Raw genomic sequence first — 12,693 nt, 5'->3', positions numbered from 1 at the left:
TACCGTTGAAAGCTTCTAAAAATCTTTTTTAAAAACTGGCTAACAGTGTAATTGAAAGTGCTGGTGTCTAACTAGATTCACATAATGTTTTGCAGGTATCAATATATACTGTATTACTATGTTAGAAATAGATTTTTCACTTGTTTCCCAAGAAAAAGCACATGTGGGGGATTTATCATCCTTTGGTAAAGGGACATTTTGCTTGAAGTTTCCATATTCTGAAAAAATACAAATGCTTAAATTCAGATTTGATTTGGAACATGTACCCTATATTCCGCCCATTTACCTATTTTAGGTAATTTCAAAATATTTTTAAAAGTAAATAGACTATGCAACTCCTAATGCTTCCAAATCCCAAACTCATTACACTGGAAAAACATTTTAAGTACATAAATTCTGTCTCCTTGTTTCAGTAATTTTACTGTGGGTCACTCACTCCCTACTTAAGACACTACAGTGTGGAGGCTTATGGGCTGGGAGGGTCAGAGCAAAGAGTCCACCTTCAGACAAAGCATCAGGATACAAATCACTTGCTTTTGACAAGGCGAACACTAGTTTAGTGGCCATGCTCCCTTACCAACAATAATGAGAGGAAAAGAAGAGTATTCTTCAAAAGGGGCTCTTGTGGGAAGATACAAAGGAGACAAAAAAAAAGAATGAACAGCTAATGGTGAGAAACCGAGCAGTTTTTAATTAATCATTCCTTTAAAGTGATTTTTCTTAATCTATATTTTTCATTTTTACACATTTAGACATGTATATTTAATACATTAAACATGTTTAAATAAGTGTGTATGACAGTCTTTTTCCCCTTTAAAAATCTAGATGAATCTCAAGACTTAATATCTAAAATCACACTAGAGAACTTCAATTGTTAATTAGGGCCATTAGGGTTGCTCCTAATTAAATTGATACACAGGAGGCCACAAACATTATTTGTTCATTTCATTTATACGGGAAGATTACTAGATAATAAGACTGCTTCCTATTGAAATATTATATTAGAAAGCAATTAACAGCTAAATGGAAGTGGTAAAAACATTAGAATGTATCATCTCATTAAGAAAAGAAAGCGAATAGTATTGGAGGCAAACTAAACGAGTTTGGAACTTTTTTTGGAGAGCGGCATTTGTTTTAGTCCTTGCACTTAACTACACAACTGATCATGTTCAAACTCTGAAGCGATCAGCTCTTTGCTTGAGGTACCATAGCACAAAATGAGATAGAGTGCTAACCAAATCATGACACAGTGGACTGGAAATTTTAGATTAATAAACCTCTTCCAGTGAAGAACTAAATAACTTTTACAGTTTTATCTATGGTTATTTGTTTCTCTGAAGATTTATGGTCCTCGCAACAGATATGCATCTTATCTTTCACTTTCCAGATTAAAGAAAGGTGATTTTAAACAGGCTTCTGACTGGCATAATCTAGAATTGCAGATGATCTCAATTTTTTAAAAAATGCTAAAAGTGAACTTGTAAGTCAAATGAAAATGACTTTGCGTATGTCAGGTGTACAAGGGGAAAAAAATCTACATACAGTTAAAGAAGGCTGATCTCCTATTACCAATCCTGATCCCCTCACACTACCCTGAACCAGCCAGGTGCAATCTGTACATGCTTAACCAGGAATTAAAACTCTTCGTGCTGCTGCTGCTTTAATTGATTGATGCTAAAAGTTTAGAAAATAAAACCTAACCAGCTATTACAAAGGGCCTTTAACCAAGCCTTCTCCTTTGAAAGCAGGATCCTCAATTGAAACTGGCAGACCACATTTTTAGGTTTTAAGCAGCTCTGTCATTCTACAAGGAATGTGTCTGCCACTTCACACGATAGCTTGAGCTGAAAGACATGTACTTTGAATCAGAGAATCAATAGAACACTTAATGGACAATTAGGAGAACAGCTGTAGGACTGTCAGAGACCCATCTGTACACAGCTCAAACAGCAAGCCTGGACAGGGCCCGGAAAACAAAGTACACTGCTCTAGGGCACTGGCCCCAGTACAAAACCTCCCTTTCATTTCTCATTTAATGTTAATATAGTGTTCTTTTTCATTACAAATTTTAACACGTGTAGAAAATTATGGAAATTGCTTAAGCCATTTGTCAACTTATATCATGTGAATTGATCAATAAATTTCACTACTTTGTTGTTAATGTAGATAAATTTTGGCATTTAATTAAGCTCCAGTGAAAATGCGGCCACTTTTAATCTCAGCAGATGCTGCCTTTTCATTTGTAATACATAACTACAGGGGTAAATACAACCCAATCATGAATTATCACTAAATATTTATAGACAACATAGCAATTCAGAAAATAGATACAAAAGATTTTTACAATGAAATAATTACTATGAGCAAAATCTGAAATAGGTGGTGATGGAACTCCAATAGGAGCGGTGAAGGGAATCTTAATATAGTAGCTTACAAAAGAATTCCTTAGGTATATTTTTCTCTCATGATGCTGCCTCTATAGATTATTCTTTATTAGGCAGAAGTAATTTGAAATTCTTTTCACAGAATTGTTCCAAATGTTAAAAGACAGTTTCCTAAGTTTGTGGAAACTTATGAAAATTTATAAATTAAGATTAAAAACCCATTCCTTTATATTTCTTTTTACTAAATTTATTCAGACACGATTGGGAAACTTCTCTTAATGGATAAGAGGAAAAATCTTACAATGCTTATTTCAAAGACATGACTTGGACTTGGGCTATAAGGTTGGTCAAGAGGAGACTGGGATGGGAAAAGGAGACAAAATGATAGACAATGGGAAAAGGAGAATGAATTTCTTAGTCTTCCTCCATATGGCCTGAGGGGCCCCAATATGAAATCCTGCCAGCCAGAAGCCCTATAGGCTTTAACCCTCCATAGCGTAATCTGACATGATAAACTGCTGTATCAAATTTGAGCGGGAAGAGGTGACCTCTTGGTGAGTCTGCTGGTACCTTCAGGGAAAAAAGGATTCAAAATCACATTGCTGTCTTTGCAGTGTAATCCACTCCATAACACCCATTCCCACCATTGTCTACATGCCTCACTAAGAGGGTCCTGCTGCAGTGCAATCACTGGCTTTTCAGCAGAAAAGCAGACTGAGTGCTTGTGTGTAGTGCCTTTGTAAGTTTTTTTGTTTTTTTTTTTTTAATAAAGTTCAGGGAAATCAAAGCCAATCCCTTATTCCTATTTTTCCAATGTCTCTATGTCAGGTTGGCCATCACCACCGCGGTAGTTTGGCACTTTCCATTGTTCTGGCAGAGGAGTACCTGGTCAGAAGAGATGATTCTCTAAATTCAGACTCTATTAGAGAAACCACAATGCAGCAGCCAAAGGGAAAATGGATTGGGTCTTCTTGCTGAACCAAATTACACATCTAAATTCCCAGCCAAAATTCTCTCTCTGGCTCACTCTTACATGTTCATATTTCTTTTCATTCCAAAACTTAACTTTCCTAGGATTTGAGGCCTTGTTTTTATACCCCTAGAGAGTACAGGGGGCTGGAAAATTCACTTCCATTCTCATGCAGATCATTAGGGATCTTTTTGTAATCTCTGAAATCTAGGCTTTCACATCATAATCCTAGCATTTTTCCTAAGTCGTGTACATCTGTGAATTTCTTTGTCTTTGGGGGAAACCGAGGAAACATACAGAGAGTGAAAAAGTTGGCTTAAAGCTCAACATTCAGAAAACTAAGATTATGGCATCTGGTCCCATCACTTCATGGCAAATAGATGGGGCAACAGTGGAAACAGTGGCTGACTTTATCTTTTGGGGGTCCAAAATCACTGCAGGTGGTGACTGCAGCCATGAAATTAAAAGATGCTTACTCCTTGGCAGGAAAGTTATGACCAACCTAGACAGCATATTAAAAAGCAGAGACATTACTTTGCCAACAAAGTTCCATCTAGTCAAGACTGTGGTGGTTTTTCCAGTGGTCATGTATGGATGTGAGAGTTGGACTGTGAAGAAAGCTGAGCACCGAAGAATTGATGCTTTTGAACTGTGGTGTTGGAGAAGACTCTTGAGAGTCCCTTGGACTGCAAGGAGATCCAACCAGTCCATTCTAAAGGAGATCAATCCTGGGTGTTCATTGGAAGGACTGATGCTAAAGCTGAAACTCCAATACTTTGGCCACCTCATGCGAAGAGTTGACTCACTGGAAAAGACTCTGATGCTGGGAGGGATTGGGGGCAGGAGGAGAAGGGGACGACAGAGAATGAGATGGCTGGATGGCATCACCAACTCGATGGACATGAGTCTGAGTGAACTCCGGGAGTTGGTGATGGACAGGGAGGCCTAGCGTGCTGTGATTCATGGGGTCGCAAAGAGTCGGACACGACTGAGCGACTGAACTGAACTGAAGGAAATACTGGCACTTGTTGAGTGTTTGATACGGACATTAAGTGGTAAAAACGTTAAGATATAAGATTGATTGAGAAACAAAAACCAAGATCTAGACACGAGATTATAATGGATTAAAGACGGTCATGAAATTCTTTGCCATTTGTCTTCTCAGTAAATGGAATGTATTTCCTCTAGCTGTGAATCTGAGCTGGACTTTTGAGTTGCTTTTGCTCAATAGAACTTAGCAGAAGTGACACTTGCAAGATTCTGGTATGAGCTTTGAGAAGGCCAAGAAGCTACCACATTTGTGCTCTCTTAAGTGTTGCCAGGCACTAAAAAGTTCAGGTTAGAATGACGAGCGATAACTTGAGAGTGGTCTTAGAAGAGACCATTTTGGATGTTCTAGTCCAAGACATAACTGACTGAAGCTTCACCATAGGAGCAGAAGAACCTTGTAGCTGAGCTCAATCCACCTGCAGAACCATCAGGAATAACATCGTTCTCTGGTTAAGGCTTGATATATTCAGGTGATATGTTAGATGGCAATAGAACCGAAACAGATTTTATGTTAAATATCTCCATTCATTTTTTTCTCACATCCTACCCTCCTTTTGAAGTTATGCCAACTGGTAGTTAGTTATCACCTGTATTCCTATGCCTCTTGCAGAAATGACTCAAAAACAATAACACAAAAAGCCAAGATATGAATTGGGAGGAAGGGGTAGAATTTTTCAAAAGAGCTCAGATTGATTCCCTCTGCTATTAGGTTTTGTTTGTTTGCTTTTTTAAGAGGAATTATTTAAAATATTTACTTATTTGGCTGTTCCAGGCCTTAGTTGTGGCACATGGGATTGAAGATCGTCACTGCAGCGTGCGGGATCTTTAATTGTGGTATGTGGGAGCTAGTTCCCTGATCAGGGATCAAATTGGCACCCTCTATGTTGGGAGCACAGAGTCTTAGCCACTGGACCACCAGGGAAAATAGTTTTCTATTTTCTCTCCTCATGGTTTCACTCACTCACTATCCCAAGTCTACATCAACACTCAAGCCAGACACCAGAGGAGAGGAAACTTCTGTAAGAAGAACTCCATCTCTTTTCCAGACTCTAGTTTTGAAAGTCAACTGAACAATCCAATTTACTTAAATAAGAGTAGACTTTTTAAATGACATCAGTAGATGTTCTGCTGTTTATATTCGAATTGCCTAACATTAACTCTAAAATGAATTCTCTCTCAGCTAAAAGAAAAAACTGTATTCTAATTAGAGCTCTGTCCTGTGTAGTAGTTAACTTGAGCAAATAATTTTATCTTAGAGGACCTCAGTTTCCTCATCTTTAAAATGAAGACAATGGACTAGATAATCTTTAAATTTCCTAAAACATGGCCACCTTTCAAAGACACACATCATTTTTCAGGTGATTCCAGATCACTCATAATCCCTTATTGCAATCTTGTTATGTCAACTAAAAAATCCTTCTCTATTGTCCAAGGCATGAATGAATATATTCTTAATCTAATATTCTATCCTTGAATAATTGAGGTGATTGTATAACTAACTTTCTCTCAGAAAGCATAATCCTAATTTTTTTCACTTCATCATTCTATAAGAACAAAGAAGTAAGTCTTTACCATGCAGGGTACCATTCTTCATAAAGTTCAGAAGAACTTAGTACATATTTAGCTTATGGGAAAGATCTGAGAGGAACTGAGAGAAGGGGAAGGTAACAGCTTCAAAGTTCTTCCCAGTTGGCTCAGTGGTAAAAGAATCTTCCTAGAATGTAGGATATGCAGGTTTGATCCCTAGGTTGAGAAGATCCCCTGGAGAAGGAAATGGCAACCCACTCCAATATTCTTGCCTGGGATGTGGATAGAGGATAGAAGAGCCTGATGGGCTACAGGTCACAATGAGTCAGACACACCTTAGCAACTAAACAACAATAACAATAGCTTCAAAATTTACTGGTGCTTATGCTATATCTTCTCCAGCACCACAGTTCAAAAGCATCAATTCTTTGGCGATCAGCCTTCTTCACAGTCCAACTCTCACATCCATACATGACCACGGGAAAAACCATAGCCTTGACTAGATGGACCTTGGTTGGCAAAGTAATGTCTCTGCTTTTTAATATACTATCTAGGTTGGTCATAACTTTCCTTCCAAGGAGCAAGCGTCTTTTAATTTCATGGCTGCAATCAGCATCTGCAGTGATTTTGGAGCCCCAAAAAATAAAGTCTGACACTGTTTCCATTGTTTTCCCATCTATTTCCCATGAAGTGATGGGACCAGATGCCATGATCTTTGTTTTCTGAATGTTGAGATTCAAGCCAACCTTTTCCCTCTCTTCTTTCACTTTCATCAAGAGGCTTTTTAGTTCCTCTTCACTTTCTGCCATAAGGGCAGTGTCATCTGCATATCTGGAGAAGACTCTTGAGATTCCCTTGTACTGCAAGGAGATCCAACCAGTCCATTCTAAAGGAGATCAATCCTGAGTGTTCATTGGAAGGACTGATGCTGAAGCTGAAACTGCAATACTTTGGCCACCTCATGCGACGAGTTGACTCACTGGAAAAGACTCTGATACTGGGAAAGGTTGGGGGCGGGAGGAGAAGGGGACGACTGAGAATGAGATGGCTGGATGGCATCACCGACTCTGTGGACATGAGTTTGAGTGAACTCCGGGAGTTGGTGATGGACAGGGAGGCCTGGCGTGCTGTGATTCATGGGGTTGCGGAGAGTCAGACACGACTGAGCGACTGAACTGAACTGAACTGAACTGATGCTATATCTGATAGTGAAAATGTTAACACTGAAAATTCTGTTGTATTTAAGGTGTCTTCATGAAACCTTGCTAATGTCTGGGTTTTGTCAGAAACAGGTATTAATGTGTCATATGTGTCTATATGTAAAAAACAAGTAAAAATAAAAGCTTAGGGGTCTCCATTACATTATCATAGTAAAATACGGTAAATATTTGGCCTGGTAAATGTGGTAAAGTTAGTTTTCACTTATATCTAGGAAAAGAAAAATAAGGTTCATTAATTCTATATACAATCCCCAAATTGAGCAGTTTCAACAACTTATGGAATCAAATAGATCTGGGGTGGAATCCTGAATGAATCATTTTCCAGCTGGGTAGCCTTGGGTATTCTGACTAGTCTCTCTGAGTCTCAAGTTTCTTCCCTATAAAGCGTAGATTTCTGTCTATGGCATAAAAATGAGATAATGCATATAAAGTGCCTAGAATAGCAAGCACTTAGTAAATGGAAGTTACAACTAAATGTGAGTTCCATGAAAGTATAGATTTTGACTCTTGTTTTCCTTTCTATATCAAGTGCATAGATAAGATGTGTAAGTCAAAGATTATTTATCTGACCAACAATTCCAACTTCTTTCCATGGCTTGTTACATTGTTTATCAAGTGGGAATCATTTAGTCTGAGTTTCATGCCCTTTGACCTCCTCTGCTCATTGCTAACAAGGAGTGAATCATCTCAAAGACAAAACTTGGAGGGATAAACCCTACATAAATCACTGATCCCTGGTAAAATAAAAGTTATGAGCATGAACTAAAGACAACCATGGTTCACATGGAACAGGAGGATCCCTGATCACAAAATAGGTACCTTTGGAAAGTTGTACTAACTACATTTACAAAGCCCACTCCTTAGGTGAGCTTCCGCTTTGGTAAAAGTTTTCCAACAGACAAACAAGTGGATTGGGTTTTAGGAAATCCCATGGAATAGCTGAAATTCATTCTAGTAAAGGAATAAAGGGAAAAGAAGTTCTAGACAATTTTTCCCGAATCAGTAACCAAATTGAAATTAAAACTCACTTTGCTTAATTTTCCTAATAAGTTATTCATTATTAGCCATACATATTTGGTTCCTATATTGGGAATCTGGTTGGGAAGCAACATTAGAAAACAAGGTATATAACACATGTTCTCAATCTTACTTCAGGGAATCCAGGCTGAATTTGCAACATACCAGAAGAATCTCACGAAGATCAATGATCAAAGCCTGCCCAGCAGACCTGCTGCCCGAGATGGAGAATCAGGTCTGGTTCATTGGCAAACGTAGTGGAGGTAAGATTGTTCCATCCCAAACTGTACCCAAATCTTGCCTAATCGATCATTTCTTATGAAATAAGCCAGCCTATCATTGGGTCTCCACATAAGGCAAACACAAACCATACAAAAAGATTCACGCTCCCAAACAACACTCCTGAAGTTCTATAATTATAGAGAATTCATATGGCTAGAGGTAAAGCTAAAGCTGATGAAGATATGACTTAAAAGCAGAAAAGAGAGGGGCAGTCTGCCAGTGTATGTGGGGGAGGGGGGTTAAATCATAATTATGGAACCAGGTATTAATTGTTCTAGGTCCTTGATAGTACATGGTATATGACATGAACTCATTAAAATCACACTGACTTCTTTCATCTTTCTCCATCCCCATTCCTGTTAGAATGAAGACAGCAGTCTACAGGAAACAGGAGAATGTAGTTTACAAGAAGCTTTACCACTGACAGAACTTGGGTTGAGATTTGGGTGCCTTGTTCTTTTTACCCAGGATTGAATATACCAAGTTATGCAAGAGTTTTCAGATGATTATACATCTTCACTTTCATACCAGCTTGCTTGTAGCTCTTGATGAGATTTGAGATTCTAAGAGTTAGTCATCTAAATGCAAGCAGTAATAATAATAATGGTGTTTCTTTTCTTTACATGTTAATATTAAGAAAGTATCCTTTATATTGTGGTAAAACATAATCAAGGTAAATCTGTCTGGGCTTGAGGAGAAGCAGACTTGAATCAGAGATGTGGATTTGGTTCAATTTTCAGAGCTTACCAGATAACTTCAGAGGATGACAGAGAGCCCAATTCTAGTTCTCCTTGAGAGGCTGATGTATACATGTGCATAAAATGTATATTAGAAGTATATTAATGAAATTCTATCTCAACAGATTTAATTCTTAAATGCTACATATACTTGTTTAATCTCCCATTTTAAAAGTAGAAAAGGTTAGATTATAACATCAGGTTAGCTCTCTTTGAAGCAGGTAATAATTAAGTTGATTCACTGTTGCAATTACTGTCAAATCCCCCTTAATTACCAGAGATTTTATAGCAGCTTCATTATACGTCTGCTATAATGCATTGTGGCCCTAAGGAGAAGTGTTGCAGGAAATTCTGCATAGCATGGATAATTCTCACCTGCAGTTACAGCTTCCAGCAAAAGCTTCTGCACTAAATTTATCTTTTTTTGACATTTCTCCCTGTTACCCAAGCAGTTAAATGAGGTAACAATAGTAAAATACCTACCTAACTTTGAAAGTTAGAATTGATTTCTCCACAGATATTAAAACAGAAAAATAGATGAAGAAGGGATAAATTAGCCTTCCATAATTCCTGAAAAAGCATTAAATTATGTTTAATAATGAATGTAGATTATGGCATGCAAATAGATCTGAGATCTATATCTACATCATAAATGTATATCATGTTTCTACTTCTTGTAGCTATTTCTTGAATGGTAAGCAAGACAACATTACTGCTGAATCCCTGACAGATAATCTTGAAGAGAATTATCAATTGCTTTCTGTTTACCAATGATTTTTCAACTAATTTCTGGGAAAAGTAACCATTTAAAATAGGTAATTTTAAAGCTTCCATATCACTGCTTGTTTTCACTGGAAAAATCTTTACAAATCAGAGCCTGTAAATTAGGTAAAGTTCAAAACAGATAACTGAATAATGTCTCTCAGAGATCTTTTTTTGACCAAGGAATTTACTCCACAGAATATATTAGATTCAGAAAGGGTTGCAGTGTCAATGACATTATTGGCAGCTGTGTTAACAGTTAAGGGCCTGGCTTTGTACAGCAATACAGTTATTAAATTTCTCCAGAGACCATGACTCATTAATCAAATATTCATACATCTCTGTAAATACACACTGAACAGAGAATACCCTCAGAGCTGAGCATCCCAATACAAGTGCTCTTTCATGTAACACTGACAAAATCCTGAGAACATGCGGTCATGTTTTGCATTTCTAATGCACTATGTACTCTTTAATACTCCATTTCCTAAAAACAGAACACAAATGATCTTACTGATTGCATGTGTTAGAGGGTTACAATTAAAATTATTCCACTATTGCTTCATACCATCTTTTTTTAAAACGAGGACAGTGAATCAATTCTTCTGTTCTTTGTTTACCATCAAACAAGTAATTTTTTCCCAGGCGGATGAAGAAACCCAGGGCCATGATCCTATTAATACAAGAATTTGTATTAGCATGAAAACAACAAATCACTACTTAAACTAGGGAGGCCAAATAACTTAACATATTAGCAGACATGAACTTGCTATATTTTGCAAAGTCCTCAGTCTGTTTTCTACCACTTGGGAGTTTTCCCTCTATTGTACAGTAACAAAAGGTCTTTCTCAATTGTGGTCTCTGGAAAATTGGGGTCTGAAGGCCAGGCAAAGAAGAGAAGGCTCAAACTGTCGCTTCATAAGGCTACTAAGATCAGACTCTTCACCTCAGGGTGAGCAGGATGTATACGTGAAAGGAAGAGAGAAAAGGAGCATCTTATGTAAACTTCCCATATATTTAGCAGTTTCTGAAACAACAGGAACCTGACTCGCAAAGCCGGTGAAATATAAGCCAACCTGTCACGTGTCATCTCTTATTCAATCTCCTCAACTGTCCATGTCTTTAATCCCAGTTTTCGACAATGCTGGCTATGTTAGGTCAAAGGCTTCTCTTCCACGGTTAGCCCCACTTTTATTCCTATCCAGCTCAGCCCTCCTTCATTCTATGGGCCATTTTCACTAGCATCCACTTCTAGGTTCTTTTGAGCCACTAACTCACTACCTTCCAGGGAAAACTAGAAAGCCTTTGGAATCACGAGAGGTTTAAACCCCAGCCCTGCAAATTATCAGCTGTGCTAACTTGGCAGCTACCATGTATAACACATCAATTTCTTCGTCTGTAAAATGATGGTCATAAAAATAATTTAACTTCCCAGGATTTTTGTGTAGATTTAAGGAAATAATACATTTTTATAAAATACTCAGTAAAGTACCCAGTAAATGGCAGCTGTTGCTATTGTTATCATCATTGCAGTCATTAAGTTTTTCTTCAGTTCAATTCAGTCGCTCAGTCATATCCGACTCTTTGCGACCCCATGGACTGCAGCATGCTAGGCTTCCCTGTCCTTTATCAACTCCCGGAGCTTGCTCAAGTTCATGTCCATTGAGTCTTCTCTTCACATTGACTCAAGTTGTTCTTTGACAATACTTGTTGTTCAGTCACGAAGTTGTGTCTGACTCTTTTCGACCCCACCGACTGCTGCACACTAGGTTTCCCTGTCCTTCACTGCCTCTCGGAGTGTGCTCAAGTTCCTGTTCATTGAGTTGGTGATGTCATCCAAACATCTCATCCTCTGCCACTCTCTTCTCCTTTTGCCTTCAGTCTTGCCCAGTATCAGAGTCTTTTACAATGAGTCATCTCTTCAAGTGGCCAAAGTATCGGAGCTTCAGCATCAGTCCTTCTATTGAACAGAGTTAATTTCCTTTAGGATTGACTGGTTTGATCTCCTTGCTGTCCAAGGGACTCTCAAGAGTCTTCTCCAGAACCACAGTTCAAAAGCATCAATTGGTAATACTAATTTAAATTCAACCAACAGAGTGAAAAAGTTGGCTTAAAGCTCAACATTCATAAAACTAAGATCATGGCATCCGGTCCCATCACTTCATGGCAAATAGATGGGGAAACAGTGGAAACAGTGTCAGACTTTATTTTTCTGGGCTCCAAAATCACTGCAGATGGTGACTGCAGCCATGAAATTAAAAGACGTCTACTCCTTGGAAGGAAAGTTATGACCAGCCTAGACAGCATATTAAAAAGCAGAGACATTAATTTTCCAACAAAGGTCCGTCTAGTCAAGGCTATGGTTTTTCCAGTGGTCATGTATGGATGTGAGAGTTGGACTGTGAAGAAAGCTGATCACCAAAGAATTGATGCTTTTGAACTGTGGTGTTGGAGAAGACTTTTGAGTCCCTTGGACTGCAAGCAGATCCAACCAGTCCATCCTAAAGGAGATCAGTCTTGGCTGTCATTGGAAGGACTAATGTTGAAGCTGAAAACTCCAATACTTTGGCCATCTGATGCGAAGAGCTGACTCATTTGAAAACATTGTGATGGGAAAGATTGAGGGCAGGAGGAGAAGGGGATGACAGAGGATGAGATGGTTGGATGGCATCACAGACTCGATGGACATGAGTTTGGGTAAGCTCCGGGAGTTCGTGATGGACAGGGAGGCCTGGTGTGCTGCG

General features: G+C 38.4%; 1 long non-coding RNA gene across 4 annotated transcripts in view; it reads left to right on the top strand.

The window, feature by feature from the left end:
- LOC148778036 (uncharacterized) overlaps positions 1 to 11,927 on the top strand; it is a 139,614-nt gene extending 127,687 nt beyond the window's left edge. For 3 of the 4 annotated variants that reach the window (XR_016037197.1, XR_016037194.1, XR_016037196.1), the window contains one exon: positions 8,307 to 8,683. This is a non-coding gene — a long non-coding RNA (uncharacterized LOC148778036). Of the gene's footprint in view, positions 1 to 8,306; positions 8,684 to 8,813 lie in introns of those variants that run through there. The other variant, XR_016037195.1, reaches the window with a different exon arrangement.
- The last annotated feature ends 766 nt before the right edge of the window (positions 11,928 to 12,693 follow it).

The sequence above is a fragment of the Moschus berezovskii genome, chromosome 4 (assembly GCF_049115385.1).
Source record: "Moschus berezovskii isolate FMDL1 chromosome 4, NW_MosBer_1.0, whole genome shotgun sequence".
In the NCBI taxonomy this organism is placed as follows: Eukaryota; Metazoa; Chordata; class Mammalia; order Artiodactyla; family Moschidae; genus Moschus; species Moschus berezovskii.
Note: the sequence above shows the minus strand (reverse complement) of the source record. Positions and strands in the feature narration are given on the sequence as shown.